Raw genomic sequence first — 12,724 nt, 5'->3', positions numbered from 1 at the left:
TTTCTTTCATCCTCTCCCCTCCTCTCAGGTACTGTTCGACTAGTGACGGCTGGCACCGTCACAATGAACAAATCTTCAGTAGCACGGGAGCTAGCACAAAGAATCAACAACTGGGATCTCATCTTATTAAAAAGTTTCTGGACTGCAAGAGAAACCACCAACAGAGCTAAGAGACAACCTACAATGTAGGAAAAAATTTTTAGCAGCTGTACCTCAGAGAAAGATCTACTATCAAGAATATATAAAGAATGTACATGAAAATCACTCTAAGCCATGCTGAAGGATTTGATTGTGGAGGTCACAGTGCTCATGGTGGTGTTGATGCCACATGGGACGTGTGTGTCCCTAATGAGGCCAGATGTAAACTTCACTTCCCATAAAGAACACCCTCTGAACATCTCCTATGATTGCATAAAGGAAATCTTTCCCTTGCAGTCTGGGTCTAAATTTTAGTTTCTTTTTCTTTCTTACAAACCCACCACTCAGGGATTTGCTGCTTTACTGTTGTCTTTCCCAAGCCCTGGGTTTTGGGGAGAACATTGTCTTCCTGTCTGTGCGGTTTTCATTCCTGCCTCTTGGGTTGGTGACTCTCCAATCCCACTGTGCTGTAGAGAAAACTGCTGTAGATGTAGGTGCTCCTGGATGATTCAATACTAGCACTGAGGGACCAACTGTGATCAGCCTTGGAGACTTCAAGTTTTGCCTCTCATGGCCATGTGATTCCTTCCCTACTGGGTACTTGACCTTGATTTGTGTCATCAGAATTACAGTAATTTGCTGTTTGGAAGAGCACTGTGCTTGTAAAAAATTTAAAAATTTTTAAATTTTTTAAAATTGTATTTTATTGGTACATTTTAGGTATACAGTATAATGACATTTATCATTGGAAATTTGCACCTTTATATAATCTCTTTTGGTTCTTATTTTTCCCCCTTCCCCTGCTCTCCCTTCAACTCCTCCATTCCCCCCTATTTACAAAAATTTTGTTTCCATTTTTTCATTTTCTCATATTAATTCCATTCCCTTCTTTCCTTTCCCCTACCCCTCCCACTTCCCACTCCTCTTTGCCCCTTTTCTTCCTATTTCACATTATCTATTATACCTTTTAGTCCTTATTTACACTTTCAGTTTCTCACACTAGAGAAACTATTTGGTATTTACACACGTGTGTCCTATTTATTTCACTTAAGAGTATCACCTCAGTGTGTATCCATTTAGCTATAAATGTCTCTAATTTCTTATTTTTTATGGCTGAGTAGTACTCCATTTTTTTTTTTTTTTGGTACCAGGGATCAAACTCGGGACCTTGTGCTTGCAAGGCAGGCACCAGAACCGCTGAGCTAAATCCCTGGTCCAAGTACTCCATTTTATAAAAAAACCCCACATTTTTTAAATCCAGCCTCCAGATGATGGGCATTTGGGCTGTTTCCAAGTTTTAGCTATTACAAACTGTGCTGCTATGTACATGGGTGCACATATATCACTGTGGTATGATTCTTTTAATTCTTTGGGGAAGATACCCAGCAGGGGAATAGCTGGGTCAAATGGGACTTCCAGTCCTAGTTCTTTGAGGTATCTCCATACTGATTTCCACAGTGGTTGCACCAGTCTGCACTCCCCCCCAGCAGTGGAGCAGGGTTCCTCTTTCCCCACAGTCTCACCAGCATTTGTTATTGTTGATTTCTTGATAGCAGCCATTCTTTCTGGGGTGAGGTAGAATCTCAGAGTTGTTTTCATTGGCATCTCTCAAATGAACAGTGATGTTGAACATTTTATCATATGTTTATTTGCTATTTCTACTTCTTTGTCTGAGAAATGTCTGTTCATTTCAAACACCCCCTTTTGGGTTGGGTCTTTAAATTTGGCAGGTCTGATTTTTTAAAGTTCTTTATAGATTCTAGATAGTAGACCTTGGTCTGAGGGACAGCTGGTGAAAATTTTTTCCCAATTGTGGGTTTTCTCTTCACACTGTTGGTGGTTTCTCTTGCTGTGCAGAAGACAAACTTACTTTTTAATAAGAAGAGATCCCACTTTTTGATTGTTTGTGCTTGTTCATGGGCAACTGAGGTTTTGTTGATAAAATCTTTTCCTACACCAATGTCTTCAAGAGTTTGTCCTAAATTCTCTTCCAGCCGGTTCAGTGTTTCTGTTTTAATATTTAGATCTTTAATGCATTTAGATTTTAGTTTAGTGCATGGTGAGAGATATAGGTCTAGTTTTAGTCTTTGGCAAGTTGATACCCAATTTTTCAAGCACCATTTATTAAAGAGACTATCTTTCCTCCAGTGAGGGTGTTTAGCTCATTTGTGGAAGATGAGGTGGCTGAGTGTGTCTGGAGTTTTTTCTGCATCTTCTAATCTGTTCCACTGGTCCTCAGGTCTGTTTCTTTGCCAGTACCATGGTGTTTTTTTTTTTTTTTATTATTACAGTAGCTTTGTAGTATAGTTTCAATTTGAGGGCTGTAATACCCCCCTGCCATGTCTCTGTTAACTAGAATTGCTTTTGGTATTCTGGGTGTCTTCTTGTTCCAAATGAATTTTTGGATTGTTTTCTCAAGGTCCATGAAGTATGCTGCTCAGATTTCAATTGTGATTGCATTGAATCTATATAGCAGTTTTGGAAGTATGGCCATTTTCCCTATGTTGATTCTTCCTACCCAGGAGCAAGGGATGTCTTTTCATTTTCTGATATTGTCTTCAATCTCTCTTTTCAAAGTGCTATAGTTTTCAGAAAAGAGGTCTTTGATTTCTTTTGTTAGGTTGATTTCTAGGTATTTCCGTTTTTTTGATGCTATTGTGAAAGGAATTTTTTGCCTATTTCTCTCTCAGTGAGTCTGTTGTTAGTGTAGAGGAAAGCTATTGATTTTTGTGTGTTGACCTTGTATCCAGCTACTCTACTGAATTTGCTTATTAAATCTAGAAGACTTTTTGTGGAGTTCTTGGTGTCTTCTATATAGAGTATTGTGTCATCTGCAAATAATGACAATTTGACTTCTTCATTTCCTATCTTTATTCCTTTTATTTCTTTCTTTTGTCTAATTGCTGTGGCTAATATTTCTAAAACTATATTGAACAAGAGTGGTGATAGTGGACATCCTTGTCTTGTTCCTGATTTTAAAGTGAAGGATTTTAGTTTTTGACCATTTAGTATGATATTGGCTGTTGGCTTTTCATAGATGGCTTTTATCAGATTGAGGTAGAGACCGTCTATTCCAATTTTTTGTAGGGTTTTTATCATAAATGCATGTTGGATTTTGTCAAATGCCTTTTCTGCATCTATTGAAATGATCATATGGTTTTTGTCCTTGATTCTATTAATATAGTGTATTACATTGATTGATTTGTGTGTATGGAACCGTCCCTGCATCCCTGGGATGAATCCCACTTGGTCAGGGTGTATGATCTTCTTGATGATCTTCTGCATTCTTTTGCCAGTATCTTATTAAGGAGTTTTGCATCTATGTTCATTAGTGAGATTGGCCTATAGTTCTCTTTTTCAGTTGGGTCTTTCTCTGCCTTGGGGATCAAGGTGATGCTTGCTTCCAGCAGTGAATTTGGGAGTATTGCTTCCCTTTCAATTTCATTGAAGTGTTTAAACAGTAGTGTCAGTACTTCCTCTCTAAATATCTCATAGAATTGAGCAGTGAAGTCATCAGGACCCAGGTTTTCTTAGTTGGTAAATTTTAAATTACATTTTCAATTTCATTAATTGATAGTGAGTTGTTTAGAATTTTTAGGTCACCTTCTTTCAATTTTGGTAATTCACACCTATCTAGAATCTGCCCATTTCTTCTGTATTTTCCATCTTATTGGTGTATAGGTTCTTGAAGTAGGTATTGATGATCCTCTGGATTTCTGCTGAGTCCACTGTAATTTCACCTTTTTCATTCCTAATTGCATGGATTTGGGCCTTTTATTTCCTTCTTCTGATAAGGTTGGCTAAGGGTTTGTCAATTTTATTTATCCTTTCAAAGAACCAATTCTTTGATTTGGTGACTTTTTGTACAATTCTCTTAGTCTTCATTGCATTGATTTCTGCTCTGATGTTTATAATTTCCTCCCTTTTATGAGCTTTGGGTTTGTCTTGCTCTCCTTTTTCTAGCAACTTGAAATTCAGCCCTAGGTGTTTTTATTTGAGCTCACTCTGTTTTCCTAATATGGCTATTCACTGGCTTGAATTTCCCTTGTAGGACTGCTTTCATTGTGTCCCTTAAATTCTCCAAATGTTGAATTGACATTGTCATTTAATTATAGAAACTGTATAATTTCTTCTTTAATTTTGTTTGTGACCCATTGGTTGTTCATGATGGTGCTTTTCAATTTCCATGTGTTTGTAAACATCTTTTGGTCTCTTTTGCTTTTGATCTTCAATTTCATTGCACTATTAATCTGATAGTATACAGCGGATAACTTCAATTCATTTGCATTTATTTAGGCATGTTCTATGAGGTAGCATGTAATCTATTTTGGAGAATGACCCATGTGGAACTGAGAAGAATGTGTATTCTGATTTTGTGGGGTAGAACACTCTGTAAACATCTATTAAGGCTATTTGCTTGAGTTTTGTTCAGTTCTAGTGTTTTGTTTTTGATTATTTTACCTAGTTGATTTGTCTATTTATGACAGTGTGGTATTGAAATCCCCCACTATTATTGTGTTAGTTCTTAGTTGATTTTTCATATCTGTTAGTATTTGTTTTATATACTTAGCTGCATTATTATTTGGCACCTCAATATTTATGCTTGCCATTTCTTCCCCTTGGACTGTTCCCCTTACAAGGATAAAATGACTTTATTTGTCTCTTAATTAGTCTTGGTTTGAAATCCATTTGATTTGCAAATAGGATAGCTACCCCTTCTTTCTTTTGGTTTCCTATTACATTGCGTATCACTTGCCATCCTTTCAGTTTCTGTCTATAAATTTCTTTTTGAATTAAGTGTGTTTCTTGTACGCAGCATATTGGTGTATCTTTCTCCTTGATTAATTCTGCCAGTCTATTTGTTTTGATTGGTGAATCAATGGTTATACCATTAACATTGATGGTTATAACTAATATGTATTGATGTACCCTTTTCATGATCATTTTCTGTGGTTAGACTTTTTTATTCCTTTGCATTTAATTTTTGGCCTTGCCTCATGAATTCATTGTTTTGGGCTTCATGGAATTGGGACCCTCATTGTTATTTTCTAGAATATTGTTTAGAATTGTTTTGAACACTGATTGTTATTCAGGAAGTTCTTTAGCTGTTCTTTGTTGTGAAAGTATCTTATCTCTCCCTTGATTTTGAAAGATAGTTTTGCAGGATACATCAATCTGGTTTGGAGGGGTTTTTTTAATCTTAGAGCTTAAAATAGTTCCCTCCAGGCTCATCTTGACTTGAGGGTTTGTGTTGAGAAGTCTGCTGTGACTCTGATGGGCTTTCCTTTGTAGGTAATTTGTTTCTTTTTTCTAACTGCTTTTAATATTTTGTTCTTATGTTGGATTTCTGGAATCTTGACTATTATATGCCTAAGTGTAGATTTTTTTTTCATCATGGCTAGTTGGAGTTCTATATGCCTCCCTTATCTTTATGTCAAATTCTTTTTCCCTGTTTGGGAAGATTTTTGTGATTATTTCTATGAAAAGTTTATTTATTTATGTCTCTTGCCTTTCACTGACTCCAATCAACCTTAAGTTTTTCTTTTTTGCATCATCTAGTATCTCTTGGATTGATTTCTCATGCTCACTTGCTATTTTTAGGAAATTTTTGTTTTTTTGTTCATTGATTACAATCCTGTCTTCTATACCTGAAATTCTGTCCTCACATACACTTATACTGCTGTGGAAACTATCAATGGAATTTTTCATTTCTTGGATATCTGCTTGGATGTGTTTTATTCTTTCCAATTCTTTCCTATGCTTGGTATTCATGGTTTCCATCATTTTCTTCAGCTCCTCTATTTTTTTCTGTCTCTGCTCTAGAGTTGTTAACCATGTTTTTCATTATGGTCATCTTCTGGAAAATTATTTCTGATTTCATTTTTTCCAGATCCTCTTTTCTTTCCAGTTCAGGGAGTCCAGGTGGTTGGTTTTCAGATTGTTCCATCTCATTACCCCTGGAGTCACCATTGGTGATGTGCAAATCTGGTTTTGAGTCTTGTTTAGGTGTCTTCTTACTTTATTTTGACGTTGTTGCTGATAATGTTTTTGGTTTAATTCCTGGGTTGCTGCTTGTACATTGTTTATTGCAAGTGTCTTTATTGTAATATTCAGAATCCTTAGGGAATGGCTACTTCATGATTTGTCTTTGCGGTTTAGCTGGCCTCTGGGTTTTGAATCTGTAATGGCTCTTAGGCAATCTCAGTCTTGTTATTCCAGAGAGGACAACTGACTAGAACAATCATGTCACCATTGCGTAAGTAATACAATCAGCATTAACAATAGCATCAAGTACAGCCTAGAAAATGACAAAGTGGGATAACTATTTATCTAACACCTTTGACCTCATGAACCAGACTTGTGGTTACATATCAAAATCTAGAGCCAATGAGAAATATATTTGCAGTAGATAAACCCTTCAATATAGCAAATTTGCCCTCCTGGGAAATTTAGAAGGAGTTAGGGGGGTAGGAAAGTAAAAGGTGAGGGAATGTTTGGAATTAAGGCTAGAAGACACACGAAATTCATATGAGCTTTGGGAAACCGACAAAGACAGAAGGAAAAGAGAGAGGGAAGGGCCAACACAAGAACTGAACAAATTAAGTGTAACAGAAAAACCAGAAACTATATTCTTGCTCCTGTAAAAAATAAGTACAATCAAGAAAAAAACAGGACAAAACAGGAACAAGAAAGGTGAGAAATGAAGGAGAAATTAAAATGCCAAAGAATGTCCCCTTCATGGTGTGTCTGTGTTGTTCCTGGTGGACAAGGTGGGTAGTGTATAGATCTGTGTTCAGTGATCTCAGCAAGCCAGCCTTAGTCCACTGAAGTGTAAGCTGATTTCTGCCTGCAAGGCTGCAATTGAGCTCCCTGTACTCCTTTGGGTTTGAACTCTGCACAGTTTTACTGCAGATTCAAGCTGCCTTTCCCTGCAACAAATCTGATTTCAGTTGAAGGTGTTGACCCCAAAAATTCACCCATTACTGCAGTCTGCTGCCCCTTTGTTGAGGGGACTCTTTACTTTAATTCTCAACAAGCCTTGGAAAGGCCCTCTCTCTGCTGCTTGCCACTGTGCCGATCCCTGGACTCAGAATGATGGCCTTCTGGATCCCTGTGCTGTGCTGCTGTCCTGGTGGGCCTCTGGCTGGGGCCTGAGTACCCTTAAGGATGGCTTCCCAGCAGGACTCTCTGTTGATTCTTTGTGATGTTTCCCATGCCATCAGGTTTTTGTTTATAAAGTCTTTACCCACACCTATGTCTTGAGTTCTACCTATTCTATCTTCCAGCTAATTGAGTGTTTTCTGTTTTTGTATTTAGATCTTTGATCCATTTCAATATTAGTTTAGTCCATGGTGAGAGATATGGGTCTAGTTTCAATTTTTGGCATGTGGAAAACTAGTTTTCCTGCACTATTTATTAAAGAAGCTATCTTCTTTCCAGTGAAGGTTTTTGGCCTCTTTGTCAAAGTAGCTGAGTGTGCTTGAAGTTGTTTCTGCATCTTCTATTCTATTCCATTGATTATGGAGTCTTTTTTTGTTGTTGCTGTTTTTCTTGCCAGTATCATGCTGTTTCTATCACAGTAGTGTTGTAGTATAACTTCAAATCAGGGATTGTGATGCCCCTGCCTTATCTTTGTTGCTCAGAATTGCATTTACTATTCTGGGTCTCTTCTGATTCCAAATGAATTTTAGGATTGTTTTCTCTAGTTCTATGAGGTATGCTATTGGAGTTTGATTGGGATTGAATTGATTTTGTAGTATAGTTTGTAATTATAGCCATTTTCACTCTATTGTTTCTGCCTATCCAAGAACAGGAGACATCATTCCATTTTTTGATATCCACTTCAATGGCCTTTTCCATGGTACTGTAGTTTTCAATGTATAGGTCTTTCACTTCCTTTGTTAGATTGACTCCTAAGTGGTTCTTTTTTTTTTTTTTGCTGCTACTGTGAAAGTTGTTGTTTCCCTAAATTCTTTCTCAGTGAGTTTGTTATTTGTGTACAGGAATGTTATGGATTTTTGAGTGTTGACTCTGTGTCCTGCTATGTTGCTGAATTTGGTTATTAATTCTATCAGTCTTTCAGGAGAGTCACTGGGGTCTTCTGTGTAGGGTATCTTGTCATCCACAAATAATAATAATATAACTTCTTCCTTTCCTATACTTATTCCTTTTATTTCTTTCTCTTGTCTAATTTCCCTAATATTTCCAGAACTATATTGAAGAAGAGTGGTGATAGTGGCCATCCTTGTTCCTGATTTTAGGGTGAAAGCTTTCAGGTTTTGATCATTTAGTATGATGCTGGCCATTGGTTTGTCATCGATGGCTTTGATTAGATTGAAATAAAGACCATCTATTCCAATTTTCTTTAGGAGTTTTCAACATGAATGGGTGTTGGACTTTGTCAAATGCTTTTTCTTCATGATCATGTAGTTTTTTTTTTTTTTTTTTTTTTGTACCAGGGATCAAACTCGGGTCCTTGTGTTTGCGAGGCAGGCAGCGGAGCCACTGAGCTAAATCCCTGGCCCAGTCCTTGGTTCTTTTAATGTGGTGTTTTTCATTTATTGATTTGTGTATTTTGGACCATCTCTTCATCCCTGGAATTTCCTACTTGGACATGTTGTGTGATCTTTTTGATAATTTGCTTCATTATTTTTGCCAGTATCTTATTGAGGAATTTTGCATCTATGTTCATTAAGGTGATTGACCCATAGTTCTCTTTTTTGGCTGGATCTTTCTCTGTTTTTGGTATCATGGTAATGCTTGGTTCAAGGAATGACTTTGGGAATATTGCTTTACTTTCAATTTCATTGAAGAGTTTGAGGAGTAGTAGCATTAGATCTTCTCTAAAGTTCTTGTAGAATTCAGCAGTGAACCTATTAGGAGCTGAGCTTTTCTTTACTGGTAGTTTCTTTTATTACTTCTCCAATTTTATTCACTGATATTGGGTTATTTAGAATATTTATATCTTCTTGATTGAGGATTGGCAATTCATATGTATCTAAGAATCTGTTCAATTCTTCTGAGCTGTTCATCATATTAGAGTACAGGTTCTCAGAGTAGGTACTAATGATGTTCTAGATTTCTGTAGGATCCATTGTGATTTTTTTCATTCCTCGTTGCGTGGATTTGGATCTTTTTTTTTGAAAAGGTTGGTTAAGGATTTTCCATATTATTTAATCTTCCAAAGAACTCTATTTCATTGATTCTTCGAATCATTTTCCTGGTTTCAGTTGCATTAATTTCCACTCTGATCTTTATAATTTCTTCCCTCATTGGTGCTTTGGTTTAACTTGGTCTTCTTTTTCTAGAACTTTGAGGTTAAACATTAGGTTTTTTATTTGAACTTGCTTTGTTTTTCTTATATGAGATTCACTGCTAAAATTTTCATTGTAGGACTGCATTCATTGGATTCCCATAAGTTCAGGTATGTCATATTGGCACTATTGCTTAATTGTAGAAGTGCTCTAATTTTTTCTTTAATTTCATCTGTGAGCCATTGGTTGTTTAGAAGGGTGTTACTTAATTTTGGTGTGTTTATATAGATTTTGTAGTTTCTTTTGCCCCAAGTTTCCAATTTCATTGCACTATGATCAGATATTAAGCATAAGATAATTTCAATTCCTTTGAATATCTTAAGCATGTTCTGTGAGCCTGTATGTGGTGCACACAGTCTCTGTGTGCAGCTGAGAAGAAAGTGTGTTTGATGCTGTGGGGTGGAACACTCTGTGGCCATTTACTATGTGTATTTGTTCAAAAGTTTGGTTCAGCTCTGATATTTCTGTATTGATTTTTTGTCTTGATATATTTGTGACAGTGGGATATTGAGGTCCCCTATTACAATTATATTAATGCTAATCCAAGTTTTCATATCCATTATTTTTTGTTCTATATAGTTGGATGTGTTGGTATTTGGTGCATATATATTTGTGATTGTTGACACTTCCTCTTGGATTATCCTCTTAACAATATGTAATGACCTTTGATTGTTGCCTCTTCCTCTTGGATTATTCCCTTAGCAATATGTAATGAATTTTGTCTCTTTTGTTCAGTCTTGGGTTGAAATCCATTTTTTCCACAAATAGAATAGCAACTTTCCTTTTTTCCAGCTTCCTGTTCAATGGAGTGTTATTTTCCATCCTTTGATTTTCAATCTATGAATTTCTTTTTGAGTAAAATGGGTTGCTTGTATGCAACATATTATTGGATCTTGCTTCTTAATCCATTCTGCAATTTGTTTCTTTTGATTGGTTCATTGAGACCATTAACACTGATAGTTGTGACTGACAGGTATTGACCAATACTAGTCATTATATTTCTTTCCTGTTGCTGGTTCCCTTTGTTTCCCTTGTATTTAATTGCTTGCCTTGTCTGGTGGATGTATTCTGTTGTGATGCATAGAATTGTTGTCTTCATTTTCTTTTTCTTGGTACCGGGGATCAAACTCAGGACCTTGCACTTGCCCAGGGGGTATGCTGCCACTGAGTTAAATCTCTGGCCCTTCATTTCCTTTTTCTAGAATATCCTTCAGAACTTTTGGATTACTGGTTTGCTGGTCATGAGTTTCTTTAGGTGTTCGTTATCATAGAAATATTTTATTTCTTCATCAACATTGAAAGATAATTTTTCAGGGTACATTAATCTCTGTTTAGGAGGCTGTTTTCTTTTAGGGCTTGAAATACTTCACTACAAGCCTGCTTCACTTAAGGATTGGTGTTGAGAACTCCATTGAAATTCTGATGGTTTTTCCTTTATAGGTGATAAGTTTTTATTTTCTCTCATAGGTTTCAGTATTCAGGTCGTAATATTCTGTTCTTGTGTTGATATTCTGAAATCTTGACTATTATATGCATTGTAGCAGTTTTTCTGATCATGGCTAATTGGAATTCTATATGCCTCATTTACCTGTATATCAAATTCTTTTTCCATGCTTTGAAAGTTTTCTGCTATTACTTGGGTGAACAGTTTTTTAATGTCCTTTGTTCTATCTCCTAATTCTTGATTGATTTCAATTAATATTATATTAGTTTACTTTGCAACATCTAACAGGCATTGAATTTATTTTTCACTATCCTTTACTATTTTTAAGAAGTCTTTCATTTGATGAATGTCAACCACAACACTGTCTTCTAGATCTTATATCCTATCTTCACATTGTTGACTCTGCGACATATAGTTTCAATAGAATTTTTAATCTCCTGGATTTCTGTTTGAGTCTGTTTCATGGAATCCAATTCTTTTGTATGTTGAGACTTTATGGTTTGCATGTCTTTCCTAAGCTCTATTTTTTTTTTTTATCTCTACCTACTCCAGATTCACTAACCATTTCCTTCATTATGGTCACCATCTCTTTAATTACTTGTGTAATTATTTCTCTTTTTTTATTTAGAGACCTATTTTTCTGTTTTGTTATTCCCACTGCTACCATTTCAGAATATTCTGCTGACTGGCTTTTGATTTCTTCCATCTAAATGCTTCCTGGATTTACCTTGGGTGAGTTGGGTGTTATGGAGTTCAGTGTTTTCTCATTTTCTATTTTCTAAATGTTTGCTTTTTATTTTCTGGATTGTGGCTTGTAAATTACTTATGGTAGATAGGTTTATTACTAGTATTGAGACTTCTTTAAGAAATGACTACTTTTCAGAGATGTCTTTTAGGGTTAGCTGCTTTTCAACTTTTGAATCTGTTCCAGGATTCTGCCTATTTAATTTAGCAGAGATGAAATTTGCAGCCTGTTTGGCCTAGTACCCAGTTCTTTGATACTGAACTGTAGTATTGTTTATGACCCCCAGACAACCTAGGTATTGGCATACAAGGAAGAGCAACTGATCCTAACAACTATGTCACCTTGGCTAAAGTAGTACAATCAGTAATAACATCATCAAGCACAGAATGGCAAAGGAGAAACCATGATAATTAATAATTTGCAACCTTTAACCAGCTGGAGAAGACTTATAGATATATAACAAAATCAAAGACAAATCAGAAAATTATATTCAGTTAATATCCACTCAATAGAGCAATTTTATCCTAAGTGGAGAAAATTAAAACGATCAAATAAAAATAGTGAAATTAAAGAAGACCAACTAATTAGATACAAGGCTGAAGGACAAAGGAAGATCATCTGAGCCTCAGGATACTGGAGAAGAAATCAGGAAGGAAAAAAAGAGGGAATAAACAAAAACAAGAAAAAACCCTAAAAGCAATGTTCACACTCATGACAAAAAATAAACAATAACAAAATCCCAAATGAATAAATATTTTTTCAAAAAGAAAACAGAAGGAAAAAAGAAAATAAATTTCTCTGTGATTCCAAGCCTTTGTTTATTTTCTGGGGTCTACAGTTTTGCAGTAGTGAAATCTTTCTTGGTTGATTGCAGTTTTTAAATATATTACTTAATTGTGTTGATTGAGTTCTTTTCAAATCTATCATATTTCTCCTTCTTTACATAATCTTAGTCTACCTATTTTTGAAAAAATTATGGCAAAATGTCCCCATTTTTATTTGTTTGTTTGTTTGGTTTAACACAGTTCTCACTATGTAGCTTAGGCAGGTCTAGAATTCCTTTTGAGTTCTCTGATGAGATTA

At 35.7% G+C, this 12,724-nt stretch overlaps 1 protein-coding gene and 1 pseudogene across 9 annotated transcripts in view; both read left to right on the top strand.

The window, feature by feature from the left end:
• Pex5 (peroxisomal biogenesis factor 5) overlaps positions 1–12,451 on the top strand; it is a 54,137-nt gene extending 41,686 nt beyond the window's left edge. For all 9 annotated transcript variants that reach the window (XR_015452178.1, XR_015452177.1, XR_015452172.1 and 6 more), the window contains one exon: positions 29–12,451. The gene's annotated coding sequence lies outside the window, so the exon portion shown is untranslated. The remainder of the gene's footprint in view (positions 1–28) is intronic.
• The window catches only part of LOC147827541 (antigen WC1.1-like), a 28,878-nt pseudogene that overhangs the window by 7,413 nt on the left and 8,741 nt on the right, over positions 1–12,724 (top strand).

Source organism: Heterocephalus glaber, unplaced genomic scaffold (genome assembly GCF_053883595.1).
Source record: "Heterocephalus glaber isolate CG9 unplaced genomic scaffold, H.glaber_assembly_v1.0 deba00001444, whole genome shotgun sequence".
Taxonomy (NCBI): Eukaryota; Metazoa; Chordata; class Mammalia; order Rodentia; family Bathyergidae; genus Heterocephalus; species Heterocephalus glaber.
The sequence above is the reverse complement of the archived record's forward strand: the minus strand, read 5'-3'. Positions and strand labels throughout refer to the sequence as shown.